The sequence below is a fragment of the Equus quagga genome, chromosome 20, assembly GCF_021613505.1.
Source record: "Equus quagga isolate Etosha38 chromosome 20, UCLA_HA_Equagga_1.0, whole genome shotgun sequence".
In the NCBI taxonomy this organism is placed as follows: domain Eukaryota; kingdom Metazoa; phylum Chordata; class Mammalia; order Perissodactyla; family Equidae; genus Equus; species Equus quagga.
The window spans coordinates 2,528,135-2,554,670 of NC_060286.1; the positions used below are offsets into that span (position 1 = coordinate 2,528,135).

Here is a 26,536-nt window from a genome sequence, read left to right on the forward strand (position 1 = left end):
TCTGGAGCCAGGAGAAAACGAGACTTAAAAACGAAACACAGCCTCTGTAGCACAAGGGAGGAGGCTTCTCTGATAAGGGGGTGGGGGAGGCAGAGATTGAGGTCTGGCGCCAGTGAGAGAATTTGGGGAGCAGAAACTGATAGAAGAAAACAGAAGAGGCACTCCTGTCTCTCTGGTGCTAGAAGTAAAAGGCTGATTTGTGGATTCTTTCAGACTGTGTGGGCTTGACCTGTCTCCAAGTGTAAGACTACCTGGGGACAAGTACAGTATTAGCTCCCTCTTTCTAGACTATGAACAGACTGTTCCAGTCAGGGTGCTGGCTGGAAATAAATGGCACACTCAATGGGTTTTCCTGCAGACTCTAAAAAGGAACTATTTTCAGAGGTGTGGGCAGGGTTTGGGGACCCAGCAAAGGCTAGTGAAGTACCCACAGACTAACAACAGCTGGAGACTGTTACCACCATAGGCCTGAGGAGGCAAGGGAAGTGAGAAGTGTCGCCAGAGACCCGGGGAGCTGGAACTGTGGAAGGTCAGTACCTGGCAGTAGCTGTGGCCATTGAACCACACAGCCCCTGCCAGAACCATGCAGGATGGTGGGGAATGAATACCCATCTCTCTCCATCCTTCCCATTGTCAGGAGCAGTGCTTCTCTTTGGCCATTCTCCGTGGAAAGCCACAGGATAAGGGAGTACAGGGCATGCAGTCCTTAGAAGTCATCCTTCTTAGACACAGAAGCAGGGCAGAGGAGAGCATATAGCGAGCCTGTGTGCGGGGACAAACCTAGAATGCCTAGCACACTGGGGTTGTAACAGCAGTTGTTCTTGATGCTGAACCCCATAGCACTTCCCCCTTCTACCCTCATTACAATTTTCAGCAAACATCTCCTGAGCTTTCCATAAGTACTAGATGCTTTCAGATGATACACAAATTAACCAGACCTGGTTCCTTTAGGAGCTCACATCTGGGGGGCCAGGTCACGTGGTCCAAGTATGGCAGCTGTAATGAGCATCTGTCATCCATGGCTGCCCCAAGTCTTCCGAACATTCTCTCCCCATGGTCATAGTTCCTCACAGTGGAAATCTCCCCTCTCGATGTAGAACCATTTCCCTTTTCTTGCTTTCCTTCTTAGAGTGCAGACATGTGATGTTGACTCTGCTCATCAGATTCAAGACTTTGTTTCAGAGTGGAGTTACATGGGAAAGAGGGCAAGTGCTGGGTCTGCATTTTGCAGATGCAGATCCTGGCACAGATGGTGTGGTTCGGAAGATGGTGAAGTGAACCAGAGAAACAAAAGGAGAAATGGGCATCCACGTCTACTCTTACTGTGCATCCCCATTTCAAACAGCCTTTAGTCTCCCTGAGATGAGGACTTCATGGAAAGGAAAGGCCTTCCAAACAATCGTTGACACCCCACAGCCGGGGAAAACTTTTCAAAACGCAAAAGGCTCTCTTGTGCCTCTGCCGTTGCCAAGACAGACATGACTGGGTTTCCTGCTGTTCTAGGAAGAAGATGAGAGGCAGGTAGGGCAGAGCCCAGTGCATGCTGGGTGCAATCTACGTCAGCTGATTCCCAGCTGACCCGGAGACACACTGAGCTAGTCTAGCCCAGCCCAGCCCACAGCAGCGGACCCTAAGACATGGGAGCAAGTCTAGCCAAGCTCAGTAGTGCTTCCCAATTCTGCCGACCTCCAGGTAACCTTGAGCAAGGCCTGCTGTGGTCAGCAGACCTACTCATCCCTGCTCAGTTAAAACCAGCCAATTCCCAGCTGACCCACAGTTCCGTTGTCAACCAGATTGAACTGCTCATTGAGCTGGACAAGGCCTGGGCTCAAGGACCAGACTACGCTGAGGAGATGTTCACATGGTCCAGTACTCCTGATGGTGTGAGGAGAGCTCCATCCAGCACCCAACATCCCCTAAGATTCTCATTCTGAACAACAGCACCCTGAAGGGCTTCTGTGTCACCAAACACCAGAGTTTCGCTACTCTGTGTAGGGATCGTTTGAAAATTATGCTTTTTTTTTTTTTAAAGGTTTTATTTTTTTCCTTTTTATCCCCAAAGCCCCCCGGTACATAGTTGTATATTCTTCGTTGTGGGTCATTCTAGTTGTGGCATGTAGGATGCTGCCTCAGCGTGGTTTGATGAGCAGTGCCATGTCCGCACCCAGGATTTGAACCAACGAAACACTGGGCCACCTGCAGCGGAGCGCGCGAACTTAACCACTCGGCCATGGGGCCAGCCCCGAAAATTATGCTTTCTTTGCTCACAGTTGGACTGCTCATTCTTGAAATGTGAAGACTTTGGAAATACCACTTGTTTCTTCCTTAGTTTTTAAAGGTAAAATTAGGGCAGTAAGTTGGAGCCGTTTGTGGGGCCCTCTATAACCCTTTCAGCACCCCTCCTTACATTCAGAGACCTGCCAGACACAAACCAAGGAAGGGAGCTGAGAATAGGGAGTTTCCTGTGACCTTTGTGGTCAGGACGAGGCCTCCAGGCCCTAGAATAAAATGTTCACTCAAGAAAGCCAGAGCCATTGGCCAGTATTTGACTGGTTCCCCTCCCCCACCTCCAATGAGGTCTGCATCTATTGCCAGCCACAGGTTTGGTTCTGAGCCAAACGCTCACCAGTGTTCTCTGCCGTCTGAGGTAGCCAGCAGGGTCCTGGAAACCTGAAGGGTTCTAAGTGATGACCATGATGTGCCATGTCATGCCAGTCCTGGAGACATTGTGCCAGGCAGTGGCAGCATGGACAGGGGACAGCTGACCAGGCCCAGATCCTCATGGATTGCTGTGGAAAATGGTATATTTACATTCATAGTCATATTTTTAATTATTGAAAGTCTACTTTATGCAAGTAGAGACAAAGAACTGGCCACTGGAGTTTGTGCCCTTCTGGAGAAAGACATCAAGTTTTTGACAAGCTTAGCCTTGTTCAAAAAGAATCTAGAAAAGGGTACACACTGTATGATTCCAACCATAGGACATTATGGAAAATGCAAAACTATGGAGACAATAAAAAGATCTGTGGTTGCCAGGAGTTGCAGGGAGCAGGGGATGAATATGTGGAGAAGAGAGGATTTTAGAGCTATGAAACTATTTTGTACGATACTACAATGGTGGTTACGTGGTTTATCCATTTGTCAAAACCCACAGAACGTACAACTCCAAGAATGAACCGTGATGTAAACTGTGGACTCTGGGTGATAACGACGTTTTAATGTAAGTTCATTGATAGTAACAAATGTACCACTTTGGCTGGGATGTCGATAGTGGAGGGGATTGTGTGTGTGAAAACAGGGGATATATGGGAACTTTCTGTACCTCCTGCTGAATTTTGCTGTGAACCTAAAACTGCTCTGAAAAATAAAGTTTATTAACTTTAAAAATCAAGCTTATAGAAAAGTTGCAAGTACAGTACAGAGAATTTTTTTTAAGAGATCGGGAATGGAAGTTTAATTAGATTAGCTGGCTAATCGGAAGATGGGTGGCTAATGTCTCAAAGATCCATCTTCAAGGATTTCAGAATCTTGAGGCAGTTATATAGAGAAAATGGGCAGTGAGGAGGGGGTCCAGGGATGTTGGTCTCCAGGCATGACGGGCTCCAGGCACCACATTGTTCCATTCTTCTATCAGCTGTGATGGATACGTTGTAGGTGTGTTTCCTGCCTGTGGTCAGCCTGTTCATGGTAGGCTCTGGGTGCATCTTGGTGAGGGGGGAGACCTCTCCAGAGACTGAGACATTGGTGGTGGCCACTGTTGTGACCTACCACAGGTCTGCTGACACAGACGCTCGAGAATATTTTATCTTGGGATATCCATTTGGGAGTAATTGCCAACCAAATACTTTAGGGAGTGTGTGTAGGACATTCTCCTACATAATCACAATATAACCATCAGCGTTAGGAAATTAACATTGATAATACTACAATAAATTGTCCCAGTAATATCCTTCATAGCAAAATAAAGGATCCAATTCAGGAAAAGAGGGAAAAAAGGAATTTAGGATCCCTGAATCAACTTTAATGGATGCCACATATGAGGACAATTGATCGGAAATACAAAAACTGGAGGCCATTAATAAAGAGCTGGAAATTTCCAGCTCTTGGGCTTAAAATAAAAAGTTTGAGAAAAGGACTGAAGGAAGAAAAATCTAACCATGTAAAACAAGTTGAGCTAATGATCGATATTCTAAGAAAGATTCAATCTTTTGAAGATGCATCAAAATACATAAAATTTCAAGTAGCTGCAACCAGAAAAGCCTTCAAAATACATGACAAAGATGAAAAACTGTTTCAGAAGCACTAAAAGATGCTTTGAATGAAAATTCTGATTTTCAGGGCAACATAAAGCTGTATTCACAAGAAATTGAGGAATAGAAAGAACGTAACAAAACGAATCCAGCAGAAAAAAAACGCTAAATTGCACATGAAACAAGTTCTAAATGATAACGTCAGAGCAAGCCTCTGAGGAGCGCGTGCTGCAGATGGAAGGTTGGGCTGCCGTTCTTGGAGAAGACTTCACAGATGCTGGGAGCCTGGAATCGGATCTAACAAGTGTGTTAGAAAATGGCCACCTCCTAGAGGATGAATAAGAGGCATTTTGAAGAAATGAGTTGATACAGCTGAGTGAAATACTTATTTAGAGGCTCTTGAAGAAAAAAGAAACCAAAAGTCCACTAAATTAACTGAAGTAAGTAAAGTTAATTGATGCATTTAAAGATCATATTAGAAGTCTCCAAATGAGAGTCATTGCAGTTAGGAAAACACATGGAGAGGGGATGCCAAAGCTCTGGCAGAAACTCCAACTTCTTTCTGAATCGCCTCAAAAAAAGAAATGTTTTCACCAAATAACTGATTTGGATTGAATTTACCCTGTGAAGACGGAGGAGAGTCTTTCCAAAGCAGATGTGAAGATCAGCCAGGCATGTAAAGAGCTGAACACCTATAAAATGGAAACGAAAATTCTTTGGGGAAAATTCAAAAGAACTGCTGGCTATTGTCAAACCTGGTTTCTTCCTCATGGAAGAAAGGCTCATGATAATGGGTTGAGAGCTCTGTTGGCTGAGAGAAACCTTGATAATTTAAGAAGAGAAAAATGCATGCATCGAGACGTTTGGGAAAAGATCCTATGTTCCCAACATTCCAAATGGGATATCTGGCAGAGGCCCAAGAGGATTGCTAGGGAATCCTCTGGATGACCAGATCCCTGAGAAAGAAGGGTTGTGATGGCGTGGAGATCCAGGATCCAGTGTCCTATATGCACCAGATGCTACTCCCACGGGGTCAGGATCCCAGAAAAAGCATCCCTCTGTCAGGCCTACTTCATCTTGACGTGGATCCTCTACTGGTGCTCCTCACACTGACAGACACTTGGAATCTTTTCTTGGTTCAACTTCCCACCTAACCTGGGAGCCTGTGACCCAGGCAGATCTTCTCTAATCCTCTTGTCTAGGGTCAGATGTCGCAGAGGGGACAGAGAAGTGGTCCCCCATTCTTCCCTTATTGTGGGAAGTGAGGCCAAAGCTCCCCAAGAATCCTTTCTACCCTCCTGCGGGGGAATTCCTGACCCAGCTCATCCTCCACTGGCAACAAGAGGTGTCTGTACACCAAGGCTAGACTCGGTCTCTGTCCACATAGCCTGAAAACAAAGTGTATCACCTGCCAAGTTGATCCCGCCTTCAATGAGTCAACTTCTGAAGATCCAAGATCAAAGCAAGTTACTTTGTCTCTCTCTCAAAGTAAACTAGATTTTTTTCTTTTAGTTTTATTGCTAGTAAGTGACTATACAATGGCTCAAATGGAAGCTTGGTACCATCATAAATTCTTACGATAATGTTTTACAATGGTAGATTTTTTTTTTTTTCCTTTTTCTCTCCAAAGCCCCCCGGTACATAGTTGTATATTCTTTGTTGTGGGTCCTTCTAGTTGTGGCATGTGGGACGCCGCCTCAGCGTGGTTTGATGAGCAGTGTCATGTCCGCGCCCAGGATTCAAACCAACGAAACACTGGGCCGCCTGCAGCGGAGCGCGCGAACTTAACCGCTCGGCCACGGGGCCAGCCCCTACAATGGTAGATTTTTAAAACTTGAATCTTGAAGATTAATTGCTTCCATTTTATTTGTAGACAGTCTAATTGTAGTATTTTTGTTTTTGTTAATAAGTTCATTAAAATAATTCAGAAACATGAGGTTTTGTCTTTTAAAATAATCTTTTGCTCTTTTGGTTTTATTGTTTGACTACAATAGTTCAAATAGAAACATTATAGGACTATAATTCTTGGGTTTTCTAAATGTACACTACATAAATGTGAATCTTAGTAAATTGTTTCCATCTTATTTGATTTCTTGATACTGTATTGTATTTTTGTGTTCCTGTTTAAGAAGTCTGTTCTATTGATCCAGAGATAGCATTTTTTTGGTCTCTCTTGCAAAGTGATTTTGAATTTTCTCTCATTTAGTTTCTCTGCTATAGTGAAGTGATTATGCACTTGCTCAGATAGAAGCTTGACAGGGCTGTAATTCACAGGATAGTGTTATATAAATGTGGTTTATTTAAAAACAGCTTTCACAAGTGAATTGTTTCCTGTTCATCTATTTCTCAATGGTGTAAGGGCAACATTTCAATTGTTTCTGTTTAATGAATCTCACATAACATGAGCTGTTGTGACAGTCTTATATGAGAAGTCTCACAACCACATTTGAAACTCAAAGTTTCTCTTTACCAAAGGCTGAATTTACTGATATATCTAAATAAATTTTTATTTCAAAAATGAGCTAATTTCAGATATTATTAGTGAAGTGGAAAAAAGATAATAATTCTATTTATAAGAATGATATTTTAAAATAAATGTTAGTTCTAAAGATAGGGTGGTACAAGCAAAAACTGATGAAATGGTAGATAAGTCATTGTTTAATCTAATGCTAGTTTTTCATTATATTCTTTAAACTGAGAAAACTTGAACTCTGACGGAAGGTTCTATGGTATGTCAAAGCTGGAGGACACACTATGTTGCTTTCTCACCCCTTACTGTGACTACATCATCAAAAGCCCCTGAAGGAGGTCTGCTGGAGCCAGCACTCAAAAGCTTGTGAGGGCCGATTATGTGCGTCTCTTCACAGCTCCACGTCCAGTGTCTTCACATTAGTAGCTTGAAATTGGCCATGGTGGGAGAATTTACAGCAAGAAATTGGCAGACACTATGTAAACCAGAGCTCCCTGGAATAAGCCACCCCCGTCCCTGAGAGCCAGTTGACCAGCACATCCCTGGCCCTGTGATAGTAATTCTTAACCTTATCGTGTATCAGAATCACAAATACCTGGGCTCCTCCCCACTGAGATTCTGATTCAGTTGGTCTGGGGTGGTGCCTAGGCAGCTTACTTTTCAAAAGCTTCCTAGGAGATTCTAAGGAGTATTCAAGGTTGAGAACCACTGCCTGTAAATACTCCCAACCAGCCTTTGATCTGTTTATTGTGGAAGAGACCTTCAGATGATGTTTCCTTAATACTTCTTTAAGGAAAAACAAATCTACCTTACCGAGTTCTGAGTTCTCATCTACTGGGCTCTCTCTCCCCTGAGGCAGGTAAAGAACAGTGTGAACAGATCGTAGAATGAATGCTTTGCCAGAGCCACAGGCTTTTCTCAGCTGTAAATCCCTCCTAAGGATGCTCGGGTGTTACTAGCTCTCTTTCCCGTTAGCTGTTTAATATCATCACAGAGTGATTTCTTTGTGTTGCATGCTGCTTTTGACATAAGTCTCTGGCACCAACTCATTCTAAATAACTAGTGTCTTTTCTTTTTCTTTTTTTTAAATAAGAACTTTAAATCTTTTAGGCAAAAATAAAAGGTTTTGATGATTATTCTGCTTTTTGTTTAGAGCTTACTGAGGCTTCATTAGCCCTAATGACATGTCTGAAATTTATTTTGCCCAAAGCCTAGGGGTCAAGGATTTGGGCACTTGGTGGGGTGACCACAGACATGCCTTTGCCACAGCTCCACAAAGGCACATGATGGAATTGTGTGGGTTTCTCCTTATGTGTGTCTTGGATCCCTGCTTCCTCCCTGTGCTTAGTCATCAGATGATGCTGCTTTGTAATGGGCTAGCCATATATTTCTGTGCTTTCTTTGTGTACAGCTCAGGAGGGTACAGAGCCAACCAGAAAATAAGCTGATAGGAGGCTGATGGAGGGATGAGAAGAGAACTGTGATATTCTGTCTCACTGCCATTTCTGTGGATGCTTTTTTTTTTTAAAAGGTTTTATTTTTCCTTTTTCTCCCCAAAGCCCCCCAGTACACGGTTGTATATTCTTCGTTGTGGGTCCTTCTAGTTGTGGTATGTGGGATGCTGCCTCAGCGTGGTTTGATGAGCAGTGCCATGTCCGCGCCAAGGATTTGAACCAACGAAACACTGGGCCACCTGCAGCGGAGCGCGCAAACTTAACCACTCGGCCACGGGGCCAGCCCCCCGTGGATGCTTTTAAGAACGTTACAGAAGCATTTGCCCCTAGAGTTCAAATTCCGGGTGGCTTATAAATGCCTTGGATTTGATGTTGTCTTCTCACTGGGAAAATAGAGCAGTAATGCCAGGGTCCGTAAAGACAGAAATTGTGGCTTCACTTCCTCCTCTTAACAAAGAAGTATCATTTTTGTACAGTAAGACTTTTACGTGTTTAGCTAATTGTATCTGTGTTTCATAAACACTTTGGGATAAGAAGAGAAAATAGGAATGAACCTGAGGTTGTTTGTTCTGCATCAACATTACCTACAGGTAATAAGTAAGTTCACTGGTTTTCTTCTTAAGGATAGTCTTCACACCACAACTTCTTGTAAAATTTTCATGTGAAAATTTTGCGTCTATTTGTTATATTCATGGAATACATCTAAGACGCAAAAAATTTCAGCGTGATTTTACAAATACCCATGTAGTCACCATTTAGAGTTTTAAAAATATTGACAGTAAACCAGCTATATTTGGTTCAGGTATTTTCTTTCTAAGATTGGCACCGGAGCTAACATCTGTTGCCAATCCTTCTTTTGTTTCTTCTTCTTCTCCCCACAGCCCCGCAGTACATAGCGGTATACTCTGACTGTGAGTGCCTCTGGTTGTGGCATGTGGGACGCCGCCTCAGCATGGCCTGATGAGCGGTGCTAGGTCTGCGCCCAGGATCCAAACCAGCGAAACCCTGGGCCGCCCAAGTGGAGGGTGCGAACTTAACCATTTGGCCTCGGGGCTGGCCCCTCAGATTTTCTTTCTTAAGTAAATAAAATGCTACCAATATGATTGAAGTCTTTCTTTGTGCCTCTTTCTCGTAGTTTCTTCTCCCTTTCTCCCCAGAAGTAACTATTACCCTGAGGATGTTTTGGACCCTTCTCACCCATGTCTTTATACTTTTATTGCAATTGTAGCTGTAAATAAGCAATACTTAGCGTTGTTGTGTGTGTGTTTTGTTTGCTGTTTTTAAGATTTGGGTAAATGGGAGCGCATAGTGGGTATCCATCTGCAACTTGCTTCTATCACTGAACCGAATGTTTTCTGAGAATTATCCACACCGATACACATCCGTCTGTATGATTCATTTTAAATCCTGCTTCTTATTCCCTTGTATGACTATCTCCCCATGTAGCCATCTATCCCCTATTTGTCCAGGTCCCTTTTTCTTCTTTCTTTCCCTAATAAATAGGGGCAAATAACATATGCGTATAAATAGTTTACTTTTTCTTTTTCTTTTTTTATTAAAGATTTTATTTTTTTCTTTTTCTCCCCAAAGCAACTCGGTTCATAGTTGTGTATTTTTAGTTGTGGGTCCTTCTCGTGGCATGTGGGATGCTGCCTCAGCATGGCTTGATGAGTGGTGCCATGGCCACGCCCAGGATTCAAACTGACGAAACCCTGGGCTGGGCTCCTCCTTATTCCTCTTCTTCTGCCCCTTCTCCTCCGCATCCTTCAGTAGGCATTTGTCAGTCCAGCTCTGGATTTAAACTTGACTGATAGTTTAATGAGAATGACAGGAAGAAAAAGGAGAGCTCAGACTAAAATAAAATTTTAAATTGGCAAGTTCAATTGCTGCCTAAATGAATATTAAATTGTACTTTAAAAACAAATAGAAAAATAGCCCTTGCCACAAACTCATGAATATGTAATTTAATAAGTTTTAAGAAGATTCCTGTAATTTATCTTAGACAACAGTGTACAAATTATAGTCCAATTCAGGAGAAGACCCAGTGAGTAGTTTACGACATCAAACTCTCTGGAGAGAACATGTAAGTCACTTTCCCTTCAAGAAGGCACTGAGGACCTCACGAGCCTTTGGGAAGGCCAACAGGATCCGCTCCAGCAGCATTCTGGGCATGAACACCAGTTAGCTACTCAGGGAAGGATCACAAAGCTCTGTGATCTTTAATTTAGTTTCATTTATGTAAAATTGACAAGTTTGGCAATTTAAATATCATTGCACTTAATGAAAAGATATTTTTACCTCTGAAAATTTTGATATAATGACATTGTTCTCATAGATCATTCATCCATTTACTGATTCAACAAATCAGTAGAGTATGTCTTTAGAGAGATCACAGAGGGAGAAGGCAAGCTCTATACACAGATAAATTACATTGAAATGTCTTAAGTGTAATAGTAAAAGTGGAACAAAGTACCACGAGAACATAGATTGTGGGAATGACTAACTTTGTTCGGGGATTCAGGGAAGGGGCCGTAGGGGTGATAATATGGTAGTAGGTGGATAATACGTTTGTATAAACCACGGTGCTTGCCTCTTCTCTGGGCAGCCTGATAGCCACTCTAATGTAAGAGCAATGGCGAAAACATAAAAAATGAAGAACACTAATTGTATCCGTTTTATACCTTTTGAAGGCAGAGTGGCTTAGCCAATAATTTTGGAACTTGAACAACATCTCTTTCTGTGATGTTCCAACAGAGCTTTTGTTATTAGAGCAGAACTTCTTCTGCAAAGCAGGAAATTAAGACTCGGATGTGCCAACATACAGAATAACACGGACGTGAAAATGCATTTAGCACATTTTTGAGAAGTATTTAACGAGCTTAAGAATGGGACTGTTAGTACACATATTAATCACACATTGATTTTATTCAGAGAGTGGAGCTCTAAAACTTTGCCGATACCGGAAATACAAAAAAGAAAATGCATGCAGCCATGCAACAGGAGCCCCCGAGGAGCAGGGAATGAAGGAAGTAATGGAGAAAGGGAGAGGATTCAAGCCTACATCAGCGTGCAGAGACTCAGTGACAACATACATGGACCAAAAGGAGTCTTCTTTGCGAGTGATGACCATGCAAGTCAAGCCATTTGGTGAGAAAGTCAAGAAATCTGGGAGACACAGCAGGGACAGAGCAGAAGAGAGAAGGAAAACACACAGAAAGCTAGAGAAGCGCAGGGACAGTAAAAACGACAGATGGCAAAAGCCACAGAAGCAATGGGGCCTTAAGGAGCATATATAATCTGAGCGTGACAGTGTTGGCTCCAAGATAAGAAAGCATGGCCTGAACAAGGGGGAGCAGTCAGACGCCCCTCACTCTTTTATAAGGAAATCTTGCCACTTGGAAGGCATCCTTTGGTTTTGTGGAACAGAGGGGCAGCTAGGGAAAGGACAAAACAGGTTCAACTTACTTTAATAATGTAAAGCAACAGTATTACTGAACAGTATTACTGTTCAGCTGGCGTCTTGATGAAGGCACACAAAAAAGTTGCATGCAGCTCAGCAGTCTCAGGAAGGAGCGGGAAGTGAGGTGTGGCGGAAGATGAGTGGACGCTCTGCTAGAGTAACAGGAAGCCGTAATACACTGGCGCGATGGGGTCGGTGCAGCGGGATATTCAAAAGAAACCAAACCACTGTACATTTGTCGAAAGAAAATATCTAGTTTGGGTGCATTTCTAACAGATAAAACAAATGATTTTGCAAGGAAATGCTGGTAACTAAGCTCTGAGCTTTTTGAAAATGTCTTTGGTATTTCAAAGCAAGACTTGGCATAAGAGCATAGTTATGTCTGGTAGAAAATGCCAGCAAATCCTAAAACTGCAGAATAAGTTCGTGGCTTTTTTAAAGAACTCACTTCTGAGCCAAATCTATTCCCTGGACCAGTTTAGCAAGCTGATGTGACTGGGTTACTCCAGCCAGGAAGCCTCTCCTTTGCTACATACAGCAGGTAGCTGTGAACTAGGCGCCCTGGACCTGAGAAAGAATAAGATCAGATGGCTAGGCTCATGCTGATGCTGCAGGCTCCCTCAAATTAGACTTCAATGAGTGGAAAATGCCATTTTCTTAAAGATTTCAAAATGTCACAGGAGTTCCTACTCATTTCTTCAGAGAACACAAACTTATGCATTAATAGACAAAGATTCTTTTCCCACTGATTTTACCAATTTCTATTATCATTAGTTTAAGATTATTCTGGAAGCAGAGCAAAACAAAACTATTTTATTGTTAGATTATTGTAGTGCTTGCCCCAAAAAGAGTCACTTAGTGTCTTCCCCTCATTTTATTTCCTATCCTACAACCTCATCCCCAAAATATGTGTGTGTATATATATATACATGCACATACATACATATATATACATAGTGTGTATCAAGATGTTTTCAGCTACTTTCAGTTTTTTTAGAAAGTCCCATAAATGACAAATAATATAATTTATTATCTCATATAACAGTCTCAAGGATTGGTTACATCAGAAGTTCAATGATGCCATCAAGGACACAGGTCACTTCCATCCTTCTGTTTTGCCATCCTCTATGCTCTCCTGAGCTAACACGTCTCAAGGTCCTGAGATGGCAATCGTAGTACCAGTCACCACATGCAGGCAGAACGACATCTAGCAGCAGATGAGGGACTGTTTCTTCCTGCGTGTTTTTTTCTGTCATTGTTAGTAAAATATAATTTTATTTAGGAAAGTAATGCAGTTCAACAGAAAGTGAGTGTCTTTTTTTAAGGGTAAGGAAAACTTTTCCCAGAAGTATCTCAGTAAACCCACCAGTGCATTTTGTTAGCTGGATTTGCATCACATGCCTGTGTCTGAACCAGTCACGGAGATGGTGGGTGGAATAAAAAAGGGCCATAAGGGAAGAAGAAAAAAATGAGGGGAATCAATTTTTTGATTCCTCTAAAGAATCAAGAGGTTTTTTTGGGTTTTTTTGGTGACAAAGATTGTCGCTGAGCTAACATTTGTGGCAATCTTCCTCCATTTTGTATGTGGCACGCCACCACAGTATGGCTTGTTGAGCGATGTGTAGGTCTGTGCCCGGGATCCAAACCCATGAACCTTGAGCTGCCAAAGTGGAACATGCAAACTTAACCACTATGCCACTGGGCTGGCCCCAAGAATCAAGAGGTTTTAAGGAGGACAGTGTTTGAGATGAACCTGAAAGGACGGATTGAAGTTTAGAACTTTGAGTCAAATGTGATGAAGTTTCAAATGAATCATGATATATTGAGCTAATACCAATCAGATATTAAATAAGACATAGTTTGATGCCAATACGTACAATATGAGCCCTTCTCCAATTTTTATTAAAAAGTATGTGTATATGGATGGATCTTGAGGGAATTATGTTAAGTGAAATAAGCCAGATAGAGAACGACAATCTCTGTATGACTCCACTCATATGAGGAATTTAAACATGTAGACAAAGAGAACGGATTAGTGGCTACCAGAAGAAAGGTGGGGTGGGGGTGGGCACAAAGGGTGAAGGGGTGCACCTACAATACGACTGACAGACAGTAATGTACACCTGAAATTTCACAACATTGTAACCTATCATTAACTCAATAAAAATTAAATTAAAAAAAAGTATGTGTATAGATAAAGGCCTTGATAGAAATGTAAGTGGTGATTTCTGGGTGGTGAGATTCTGGGAAATATTTTTTTAATTCTTTTTATTATTTTACTGTTCTTTTCTCCCCAAAGCCCTGGTATATAGTTGTATATTCTAGTTGTAAGTCCTTCTAGTTCTTCTATGTGAGCCACCACCACAGCATGGCTACTGACGGACGAGTGGTGTGCTTCCACCAAACCTGGGCTGCCGAAGCAGAGCACACTGAACTTTAACTGCTAGGCAATCAGAGCTGGCTTGTTTTTACTTTTTGATATTTAAGATTTTATAATATATATTTTATAAAAGTAGCCTTATAATTGGATAAATCTACTTTTTTAAGCTCTGGTTAAAATCAAAGCTGCTGATTTAAGTGCAATGTGGTTCAATCTTTTAAAAGTCATTTTGGCAATTTGTATTAGTAACTGTAAGTGTTGATACTCTTTCACCTAGTAATTCAATTTCTGAGTATTTATCTTTAAAAATCTGCATTCATTAAAATAGCCTATGATTTCTTTATAATGGAAAAAAAGGAAGAAAATGTTATGTCCAAGAATAGAGAATTTAATAAATTTTGTATGTCCACTTAATATAATTTCCTGCAGCTGTTAAAGTGCTTATGAAGCTTATGTAGAAATATGAAAAACACATAATAGCAAAAAAATAAAGTCAAAAATTGTGTGCACACTATGATTACAACATTGTAAAATAAAAATGCATGGCACAAATGGTCTAAAAGAAAATATGCCAAACGCTGAGCAGCTGGGTTAGGGTGAAGGACTTTATCTTTACTGTCCTCCTGTTTTATGATGTGGCTAAAATTATTTTTACAATGAAAGCAATTATCACTTTAAAGGCTGAAGATACAAAGATTTCTCTCTGGCACTCTGATTTGAAAGTTGAATTAAAGGGCCAGCCCTGGTGGCCCAGTGGTTAAGTTCTGCGTGCCTCGCTAGGGCAGTCGGGGTTTTTGGTTTCAGATCCCAGGCACGGACTTACACTGCTTGTCAGCCATGCTGTGGCAGCGACCCACATACAAGATAGGAGAAGACTGTCACAGATGTCAGCTCAGGGTGAGTCTTCCTTAGCAAAAAAAGAAAGTTGAAATTAATTAAGTATTAAAAACCTCTTTTATATCCATCCTTTACAATTCTTTAAGCTTCTACAGACCACAGTTTAAGACTGTCGATCTCCAAGTTTGCTTGCTGGTAGGCATTCCTGCCATGATTTGCAGAGAAAAGAACGACAGTCAGAGGAGTTTCCCAAACCCTTCATTTACAAACGAGAACTCTGAAGCCCAGCCGGCCGGTTGGAAGCAAGTCTACCAGGACATGTAGTAGCAAGCTAGCAGCATCGATAATTCCAGGCCCACCCCCGAGTATTAGCAAACTTGTCCTGTCCCTTGACTGAGGCCTGGCCAGCCCGAGGGTTAGCTCGGTTCTCCACAGGTCGCGCCCCAGCCTTCCCGCTTCTCCACCGCCGGGGGCCCGCGGACGCTTCACCCGGGTCTGCCGTTCCGGGTCCCCGCTCGCCGGTCCCAGCGTCTGCAGCCCCGCAGCACGGCCGGCAGGGGGCGCTGCCACGCCCGGCCCGGCCCCTCCCCGGCCAACCGCCGATCGGGCCGGCGCGTGACGTCACGGCGTTTTAGCCAAACAAATGGTTTTCGGGCCGAGCGTTGGGCTCGGCCGGGCCGCGCTGGGCGCCCGATCGCCCTCCGCCGCGGGGAGCGAGCAGGCCTCCCGCCGCCGCGTCGGGGTGCGCAGCCCGGGCCAGGCCCCGCCCGGGGCAGGAGCGCAGGTGGGTCGGGTCGGGCGCGCGGCCCCCAGCCCTCCCGGCCCTCCGCCGGCCCTCGCGCGGGAAGGGGCAGGCGGACCCGGGGCAGGGGCCGGGGCCTCCGTGCGCTCGGCCGAGCGGCGCCCCGCGGGCCACGGAGGGCGGGCGCGCCGCCGCCGGCGGGAGGGGAGGCGATCGCGGCAGGGCCGTGAGGAGGCCCGCGCCGGCGCGGACGTTGGTCCGGGTCAGCCGGCGGCAAGGCCGCACCGCCGGCGCTTCCCCTCGACCCGGGCCGCGCGGGACGCGGGCTGGGGGCCCGCTGGCCCCCGGCCGGCCGCCGTCTGCGACGCGGTGGTGGCCGTGGGTCCGCGTGCCTGTGACGTCAGGGCTTCCCAGGAGGGGGCGGTGATGTCGCCGCAGGCCCGGCGGCCCTGGGCGCGGAAGGGCCGGGAGGACCCGAGGGAGAACAAGGAAGTTCAGCGTAATGTCACCGCCCGGCTCGCCGCGGGGCTGCGTGGAAGGTGGTTCGGGATCGGCGTTTTGCAGTTTTAACGCGGTGGTTGTCAGGTTCTTTAACTTCGTTTCGAACAAGCGTTGTTAGTTCGTTCAATCTAAGACGCATTTGCTTTAGAAAAACGGACATCAAGAGGCTTTAGGGGTGCGTGTTTAACGTAAATGCCCGTCAGGAGGCTAAACTCATAGTTTGTTGGTTTGTGATCGGAATTGCTGAAAAACATAGAACCGGTTTGAGTGCTGACGGTTGAGTTTGCCTTACTCTTTTTGGCAAGACAATTCTGAGATGATCCATCTGCTTGTTCGCATTTTTTGAGAGAGTGGCCAGGAAGAGGGAGAGGGGATTTTAAGTGAAATTTTTCTGTTGTACTGGGGGCGTGGGGGTGGGTTGAATAAATCCCATATTCTTAAATGATAATCACGTGAGGATTTAATTTATCCAGTTGTCCCTGTCCCCTGCTACCATGGCTAATTGAGGGTTTCCTACAGCTAGAGCTCAGCCACAAGCCTTTTTCTTGTTTTCTTACTAAGACTGGGCTATAACCGTATAATGACACATCCCGGGACTGCTTGTCTCGACAGGTAACTCAAATTTTGTCTGTAGTGCTTTCAAATATGAAACTACAGAATTTTAAAAAGGTGCCTTTTCTATGAATATTGCTTTTCCTCCAAAGCTTTCAAGAGTTCTGGCCAGAAGAGAAGCTAGTCGTTTGCCATTACTGACCCTCTTCAGGTATTCCAGGGTATGGGTGCTTTCACTCATCATTTCTTCCTCTCTTTAGCATCATTTAAATAGAATCTAGTTTGAAAGGTAGATGGCTTAAAATGGAAGCATAATTACATCTTAGTGTCTTCAGCAGGAAGCTGGGGTGGGAGAGTCCTCAGTCCTTCCTCGCTCACCTTGATTTGTAATGGTAGGTTTTTGTTATTAACACTTCCTCCTCTCCATTAGCTCTTTAAGGGTGATCGATAAGGTATTATCTCCCTGGATTTTGCATCATCATGCAGATGGAAGTTATGCTATGCCCATTAACACAGGAGAGAAAGCAAAAATTCACCCTCGTTAATTCCTGTCAGATTTGACTGGAAATTCACAAAACAAGGCTTTCCTGTAAATCTCATTTTGATCCTCACTATGCCATGGAAATTTGACAGCATTGTGTGTAGTACTGAAAGTTGTTATTTTTTTTTTCATTTAACAAATTAGGAATCGTACGGTGACAATCTTGAGTGAGGGCTCTAAAGACAAAATTTGAGCCTTTGGATCCTCAGGACTGATAGGTACTGAGTTAATGTGAAACTGCCCACCTTGAGGGTGTCAGTCAGCCTGCTCTATAAGATGAGTGGCTCATGGCAAGATCCTTTGCAGTGCAACTGAAAGAGGTACAGCAAGGACACTTGCATGTGTCTTTTCCCAGTAGCCTTTCTGGGGCAGGCTCCATGGCTCTGTAAATTAATGGGAAGAGATGAAAGTCGAACTAAAATGTGAGGAGAAGCACATAGAAATGATGATGATAACACAGCTCCTCCTTGGCAATGCATTTTTTCCCCGTTATCGGGGTTTTTATCTTTCCTTGTGGGAAATGAGTGAAGAGGTGGAGAATAAATCTATATTCTGATGTGATGAGGAGCAATGACAGGTATAAAAAAGCCAGCTCACGAGTGTGGTTGCATAACTGTTTAACAAACCAGAACACTTCTAAATGTTTTTACAGCTTGTTTCTACTTTTGGCAGGATGTTTTCACCCAAGCCTTGACATTTTGGGTCTGGGAAGCAGTTTTTGCTTCTTTTTTTGAAAAATATATATATTTTTTTGAGGAAGAGTAGCCCTGAGCTAACATCTGCTGCCAGTCCTCCACCTTTTGCTCAGGAAGACTGGCCCTGAGCTAACATCTGTGCCCATCGTCTTCTGTTTCATACGTGGGATGCCTGCCACAGCATGGCTTAACAAGTGGTGACTACGTCCCCACCGGGGATCCGAACCAGCCGATCGGAAGGTGCGAACTTAACTGCTGCGCCGCCCAGCTGGCCCTGATTTTTACTTCTTATAATTGGAAATTTATGTGAGATCGAGTTTATTATTATTTTAAAATATTTTATCCAGTTACAGCATTTGGAGGGACTAAATCTACCATTCATTAGTGATATGGCATCTTTCTGACAGGTAAAAAGTAAATACGAAGAATGAAAGTGCTGTATTTTAGAATTTTGTTAGGATATGTTTATTGGATCAGTTATTCTATTAACATGAAGTAGAATTTAAATTCTTATACAGATTTTCTGCTTTATTTTCTAAATTTAAATTTATGCTCAGCCAGTTTAATTTGGACAGTTTTGATTTTCTAGTAAACCTTTATCTTGTTTTAATCTTTGGTGGGGAGAGAACATACTAGTCGTTAGAGACATCCTTTAGTGTTATGTTCCAAAATTTGCAGCTGTTTAGAACCAGATACGTGAGGCAAGCTACTATGGTGCAATGAATGCCTTCCTTGTTAGGTCATGTGTGACAAAGGCAAAATTCAGCAAGTGCATAATCTGCAGACCTTTGAAAGCAACAACAACGAAAAAGAGCAGATTAACTCCAACTGCATTTAGGTCATCTGGAAATTGAATGTCTGTCAATCCTCATCTTTGCATAATTTGTCTTCTCCCCTTTAGTTCATGCTTATGGTATTTTGACTGATGAACGTACTGTATTATCCAGGAAAGTATTAATCATTCAAATGTAGGTGTTCCTTAATGTTAGTTGAAAGAGTTTATCCATCTTTTATTTCCAACTCCATCTTCTAGTTGGCTCTCCACAGCTCTTCCCTTTTTAAATATTCAGCTTCAGAATTCTGGTGCATACATTTCCTACCCTCGGCACAAGGTAGGTATAAATGTGAAACTAAGCACTAAGTACGCGTGGTGATTTACAGGATTGTCAGGCCAAGGGTTTCGTTCATCCAACAGACATCTTTTGAGTACCTCTGTGCCAAGTACTCAGCCAGGGACTGTGATACCCAGGTGAATTGTCTTTACTGCAAGGACCCTTGACCTTGTTTTAACGTTCCCTTGCCATGGAGGGCCATGGGTCTGTTGGGCCAGAATTGGAGCAGGAGGGTGAACCATTTATGTTATTCCACATTGGCTGTTTGAGGGTCATCTGAAGGTCAATTTCAGGAGGTATTAGAAGCCCAGATAAAAAGAATGGGGAACAGATTATCATAGCCCAGGACAGACACAGGATCTAGACTCCATGGATTTGGATTTTCCCAGAATGAAGGGGCTTAGTGAGTGGGCACTTTCTTGAGGCAAGAACGAGTGCTCAAGGCCAGGACTAGTGTGTGTAGGCAATCTAAAATGAGAAGAGGGAAAATCCAGACGTCCCAGTCTCAGGGACATGCATCTACCTTTTTCTTCTCTAAGGTCATTCCTTTTCTTTAATTGACAAACTTCTGAAATATGTGAGCCTCTCAGCCTTGATTTCCACTCTTTGTTTTCTTTCCTTAGTATTTTATCATGAAAATTTCAGTCACAGTAAAGTTGTGAGAAGTATTGTACATCGAGTACCTAAGTACCTACAACCTAGATGCTGTAATTCATATTTGGCTTTCTTTGCTTATCTGTTTATCTCTCTCCCATCCTCCCTGTCTCCCTCTATCCATTTATCAATCCATCTTATATTTTTATTCAGAGTATTTCAAACTGTACTTCAAAGTAAACGTACTTTATACCCCTAAACATTTCAGCATGCCTATTACGAACTATTTGTTTACTTGTTTTTTATGTCAGATTTATAATCTGTAAAATGTACAAATCTATATATCCCATCCCTTAGTTTGGACAAGTTCATACATCTAATGCATAGACCTGTCAAGATAGAGAATATTGCTGTCACCACAGAAAGTTCTTTCATGTACCTTCCAAGTCAGTTTAAGTAATTTTTTAATATCCTGCAATCTCCTGCCAGCCTTCTGAAGGTACCTGTTCAAAGGGCCTGCTTTGTTAGCAGCACTTTTGGGTGGCATTATGCTAGGTGTTCAGAATATAAAGAAATGAGAAACACAGCCCTTGCTCTCTTTAGGCTTATAATTTAGTTTGGATTTTAGTTAGGTGTCTGAAAAGAAAGAAATGTTACATGAATTCAGAGGCAACTGGGACTGCCAGAGAAAGCTTCCCAGGTGTAGGTCTTGAATTGGGCCTTTATTTTAGGCCCAATTTTGTCCGGAGAAGAGGTGTGTTTTCTTTGAATGGACTGTGTGATTAGAAGTTACGGTATAAAGGAAGAGTAGCAGATAAGGGTGGTTGGGACCCAACTTTGGAGGGAATATGAGCATTATTCTGTACTCAGGGACAGTTTTTGAAGAAGGAAGTAATGTGAAAAATAGATCTGTTGGCTAAATTCTTCTCTATTTGTCTTCTTTGGTAATTGACCTCTTCATTTTTTTGAGCCCTCTTCTCTTGTGGTTCTTTGCCTATCTCTGATTTCTCTGCTTTGGTGGCAGTTCTTTCTCTTGCGGATCTGAACCATCTATAAAGCTCTGCTCTTGACTATTGTGCTCGTAATCTGGCCCTCAGCTCCTAGGACTTTTCACTTATAATTCTTTCCAGGTCCTGCCTCCGTCTGTATCCATAAGCTGTTAACTCTTGTTAGGTTTCTAAGTGCTAATAGGATACTTTTTGTATATCCCTGTTACTGTGTACTAATTGTTCAAAAATATGTAGCAAACGGGATTTATTGAGAAAGAAAGATATGTGAATTTTGAGTGGGCTGAATGAACAGGTTAGATCGAGCTCCCAGAAACAAACCCCAGAACGACGCTGCAAAACTTGTCTGCTAAGGGGGCTGCTGTCACCATAAGCATGTTGTTGAATCAAAAACTTGCTGCCACCGTACTCAGTAGAAGTTTAACTTCTTTAGGCAAAACCATCATTACATGTTACTTTCTGCCCTCCAGATCTTATGCAGGTATGTCTGCTTGGCCACACTTAGGTCATATTGAAACCTTAGCTTCAGGGTCAACTGGAAAGTGTAGTTTTAATTGTCCAGCCTCTATAAAACAGGAAGTCCATGTGCGAATAGCCTGGAGTGAGTATTGATGAGTCTTCAGGACACTCAGTTTGTGGAAAACTAAACTCATATTCCCCAGGTTCTATCAATGTGACAAACTTAATTAAGCCTTTGCTATTTTTGCTGTTTCCACGCAAAGACATGGGTATTGTTCTAGTTTCCTAAGATAGAAACTACTGAAAGCAACTGTACCATTTAGGTTTTTTGTGTTGTGTGTGTAACAGAAAACCAACTCAGATTTCCTGGCTTGCAATACTGAAAGGTCCAAAAGCGAAGCCTGATGCACTTGGACTTATGTGATCAGAACCTCCAGTTTCTTTTCTTTCCTTTGTTTCACGAGCCCTGCTTCTGTGGCCTTGGTCCCTTTTTGGTCACAGCATGTTTGTCAGCAGCTCAAGCCCCACATCCTCATGCTCTCAAGTCCGAGGAGGGGAAGGAGTGTGCTTCTGCAGAAGCTGAAGGCAGGGTTCTTGACCATTTTTGCTTTGTAGACCCCTTTGGAAGTCTGAAGCCTATAGGACCCTTTTCTGAGTAATATTTTAAATAAAATACATAGGACTACAAAGAAAACCAGTTGTATTAAAATACAGGTACCAAATATATATATATTTTTTCTTTCTGCTTTTTCTCCCCAAATCCCCCTAGTACATAGTTGTATATTTTAGTTGTGGGTGCTTCTAGTTGTGGTGTGTGGGACACCGCCTCAGCATGGCCTAATGAGCCGTGCCATGTCAGCGCCCAGGATCCGAACCGGCGAAACCCTGGGCCACCGAAGTGGAACATGCGCACTTAACCACTCGCCCACGGGGCTGGCCCCCCAAATATTTTTAAAAATTATAGTAATATGTGCTTCTTTATTAAGTAATAAGATTTACTGTGGGTCTAATAATTTCCAAGTAGTGATGAACATTGTCACTACTTGGAGGTGTTGTCTGCAATCAATGGTCGTGTGATTTCTACTGGTGAAAAAGTGACAGCTACTGCTAATATTATTGTGCTCTGTTGACTGAATTCACAATAGAAGGAAATGCTAAATTTCAGTCATAGGTTAGTAAAAATAAATATATAATTTCCCCCCCTCATCTGAGTTTACAGACACCCCGAATTTTATATCTAAACTCCATGGGGGGATCTATAAGCCTCAGCTTAAGAACCATTGCTGGAAGAGAGTTTCTCTTCCTAGAAGCCCCAGCCAATGTCATCTTTATCTCATTGACTTTGGGTTATATTGACATCTCTTTCTTTCTTTTTTTTTTCTTTGAGGAAGATTAGCCCTGAGCTAACATCAGTGTCCTTCTTCCTCTGCTTTATATGTGGGATGCCTGCCACATCATGGCTTGCCAAATGGTGCCATGTCTGCACCTGGGATCGAAACTGGTGAACCCGGGGCTGCCAAAGCAGAATGTGTGAACTTAACTGCTGTGCCACCAGGTCGGCCCCAAATATATTGACATTTCTGAATCAACCACTAAAGCTAGATAAAGATATGCTAATTGGTTAGCCAGCCTGGGCCTACCGGTGGAGCTGGGGTCATTGCTACCTAAAGAGCATGATGGGGGCCAGCCCTCGTGGCCTAGTGGTTAAGTTTGGTGCACTCTGCTTTGGCGGCCCAGGTTTGGTTCCCTGGCGTGGACCTACACCACTCCTCTGTCAGTGGCCATGCTGTGGCAGTGGCTCACATATGAAAAGAGGAAGATTGGCAGTGGCTGTTAGCTCAGGGCGAATCTTCCTCAGCAAAAAAAAAAAAGAAAGAAAGAGCTCTCTGGGAGAGGAGTGGATTCCCAAGGGAAATTCAGGGGCTCCTGGATGCTGAGCAGCAAGTAGCAGATGTTCATTATGTCATCCTTAGTCCATCCCCTCTCTTTTGCTCTCAGAGTCAACTGATCTTCAGATTTTAGTGAATCTTTCATTTGGATTTGTCTTTTCCTGATCAGTCTCTCTGCTAACATCCTGCGCTTCCAATGTGGAGTGTGTGGCATGGTTCATTGGATTGCAAGAAGAAAAATATTGGAATAACTTGTTTATTTTTCTCATCCTTTTAGTATTTATTTTTGTGTATGTTTTATTCTGTATGTAAAATATATTAGTACAGTGGTACATGTATATATGTAAAACAAATATTTGCATATTTATGGGTACATGTTGAAATTGTTTTAATTTATGGTGATTGGGAGAGTCAGAAAAGTTGAGATAACCATAGAGCAATGCTGTTCAATAGAAATATAATGAGTTATATGTAATTTAACATTTTCTAGTCAGTCACATCCAAAAAAGTAAAAAGAAACAGCTGAAAATAATTTTAATGTTATTTAACACAATATATTCCAAACATGATTTCAGCATGTAATCAATATAAAAAATTATTGAGATACTTTACATTCTTTTTTTCATATAAAGTCTTTGAAATTCGATGTGCATTTTACAGTTAAATCTCATTTCAGTTCAGAGGTGATATTTCAGGTGCTCAAAAGCTGCGTGTGGCTAGTGGCTTTTGTATTAGCACGGATCTAGACCAATGATCATTTTGAGTTTAGATTTCTATCACCGTCTCTGTGATAGTTTCATAAATCCATTACTGACTCCCTTCAGTCTTTCTGTAGAGTTTCCAGGTTAATCAGGCAAAAATTCCACTGCGATGCTACTCTCCTGCACTAGGTTTCTGTGGCATCACGTTTAAAAGGAGCTTTTAAGACTTCCGTAAGATGGTCCGTCCCATCCTTCTCCCTCGCGTGTCTCTGGGCCTGCCTGCAGCAAACCTGGTGCTCAAACAGGCAGTTTCCTCAGTCCTCCATTTTGCATTTCTCCAAATAGAATCGTCCATTTTAGGAAGCCTCTTAGGGCCGCCCCGTGGCCCAGTGGTTAGGTTCGCATGCTGGGCTTTGGCCGCCCGGGGTTTCGCAGGTTCGGATCCCTGGCGTGGACATGGCTTGTTGGGCCACGCTGAGGCGGCATCTCACATGGCACAACCAGAGGCACTCACAGCTAGAATCTACAGCTGTGTACTGGGGGGCTTTGGGGAGAAGAAGAAAAGAAGCTTGTTCCTGTAAAACCTCAGTGGACTCTCTTCCAGTCCCTCTGCAGTCTTTCCGCTTCCTGAACCCCTAATATGTTGAGTCCTCAGCCATCAGCGCTCCAGCGCTTGGGTACAGACCATTGTTTACTGCGCTCTAAGGTTTCGTGTGTGTTGGTCTCATCTCCCCTGCTAAATTCTGAGCTTCATATCTATGTCCCCAAATGGTAGACGCATAATTAAAGACTTAGCTTTTTTCCCTTATGTTTAGGGACATACCTGGGCTATTTACATTCGCAGCTTTAAATTTTTTGAAATTCTGTGTTGTTTTCTACTCTGCTGGTTAACTTAGATACCTTTTAGCAGATTCAGTTGTAGGAGTTTGTGCATTAAAGTGTTCATTTGCTTGAAAATTAAGACGTTTAATTTTGTTTGTAGTCTATTTGAAGTTGTAAGATCACTCTTGGAACTACTGTAGGGAATTTGTGAGTAGCTGGAGTTTCCGAAGATGAAGCTTGAGTTTGAGAAGGAAGTCTCCGAGGACACATTTGCTTTACTGTCCAGGGACCAGGAGAGGCAAACTGGTTCCCAAAGTAGGGCGAGAGATTTTACTTCCCGTCCAGCGTCGGGGTGACTGTCTGGAGGGCTTGGGTACCCTCCCCACACCCTCGCTCCGGCCTTGGGGCGGGCTCTCTGGTTCAGGCAGTCTGCTAGATGCAGGGCTCCACCGTCGTCACAGGATTTCAGCACCCTTGGGGTACAGCTAAGAGGACTGTGAAAGTGGATCCTGAAAGTCAGTCTGAAGAAGGCACATGGCTTTATGCGTTAGGAATGCTTACCTTCGGCATTTCTGTTGCCTGTGTTTTATTTAACGTGCTATGTGGTTAACTTGCTGAAATAGCTATACACCAACATTTATAACTTGGGAAATTTCAAAGCCTGTTCAGTTGTTATTCATTTAATTTAAAAAGTGCAGTATGCTTTATATGTCAGATATTATGTTAAGTGCATTAGTTAACTTCTGTCACTTTTTCTCTTAGCACTATTTTACAGCTCTTGTATATTCTTTGGCGAGTATGAGTCTTTTATTTAAGAATTTATTCTTTTGTCTTATCGTTTAACACCTGGTGGGTTTTCCACCCTTTGGCAAGTATCATTGATAAAATTGGTTATTAAAGACCAAATAAATACTGACTTTTGTGGAATGTTCACATTTTTGTTTTATTAGCAGGGGGTTGTAACTTTTCCCCAAATTAAAACATAACTTTACATTCTAGTTGCATATATTTTTAAAATTGTATAAAATATTTTTACACAAGAATTATAGTATAAAGCATTTTAGAACTACTGCTGTTTAAAATAATTTGATGGTCTTAAAATTTAAATGACAGCTTTAGCCATGTTAGTTACTATTTCTCATCTAAAACTGAGTTATTTTACTCTCTCTCTATTTGATCTGGGGCTTAGCCTCTGTATTACAAATGATCTCAATTACCTAGAAGCATTCTTGGATATATTATCAAAAAATTACTTGATTTTTACTGTAGATGTTATCTTGTTCTCTTTTGTGAGTCGACTTTGTCTATCCTGCTTGAATTCTAATTATCCTATTTTAGTAGAGAATGAGGAGTTGTAAAGCTTCTTTTAGGAATTGTTCCTTTGTGAATGTCTCATGGATTTCCTCTGCTTTTAAGGCTCATAAAAGAAGGGGATCATGCCTCTTTAAAAGATATCATTAGTCTTGGAAATTAAAATCTGCTTACCGACTCATTTGTTGGACTTAAATATTACGGTTTCATTTTATTAAAGGTCTTTTCGTGTGTCCTCAGTGTTTGCAAGCGTCTGCTTTACTAAATGCTTGCTGAATCTTTCTCTTGTTTAATGGCTCCGATTGAAGTCTGCCTCTTGACCATGGTCACATAATCCAGTGAGAATTCCTGTTAAAAGTCTTAAGATTTTGGCTCCTTGAGTAAGTCTCTTAAGGACTGATCTGATGGTTACTAATCTTTGTTTCTTGTAGAATCAAGTAAAAATGTGTTAGAATCAAATTTTAGTAACCCCTGTCTTGTGTTTATGCTGTTTATTTAGTACTCTTGGAGAATACTGTACGAAATTAATTTGATTAGTCCATTTTTTCCCTTCCAAATTCATAATTTAGAAGTTAGGAGAAAATTAATCTTTACCTTTTCTTTTAAAAAATAATGAGCCTATTCCCACCTTTCTACTTGCAAAGCATGTTAATTTTTTTGGTTTATTAAAGTAACAATACTATTCTTGAAGATTCAATGTGAATTCAATATAATGTTCTTGGCAGGTACAAACCTAGTTTTTTTCCCCTTTAGAAGAAA

General features: G+C 42.5%; 1 protein-coding gene across 2 annotated transcripts in view; it reads left to right on the forward strand.

Moving 5' to 3' along the window:
- The first annotated feature begins 15,511 nt into the window (after positions 1 to 15,511).
- The window catches only part of FBXO34 (F-box protein 34), a 75,418-nt gene continuing 64,393 nt past the window's right edge, over positions 15,512 to 26,536 (forward strand). The window contains exon 1 of one of the 2 annotated variants that reach the window (XM_046647230.1): positions 15,512 to 15,635. The gene's annotated coding sequence lies outside the window, so the exon portion shown is untranslated. Of the gene's footprint in view, positions 15,636 to 16,244; positions 16,270 to 26,536 lie in introns of those variants that run through there. The other variant, XM_046647231.1, reaches the window with a different exon arrangement.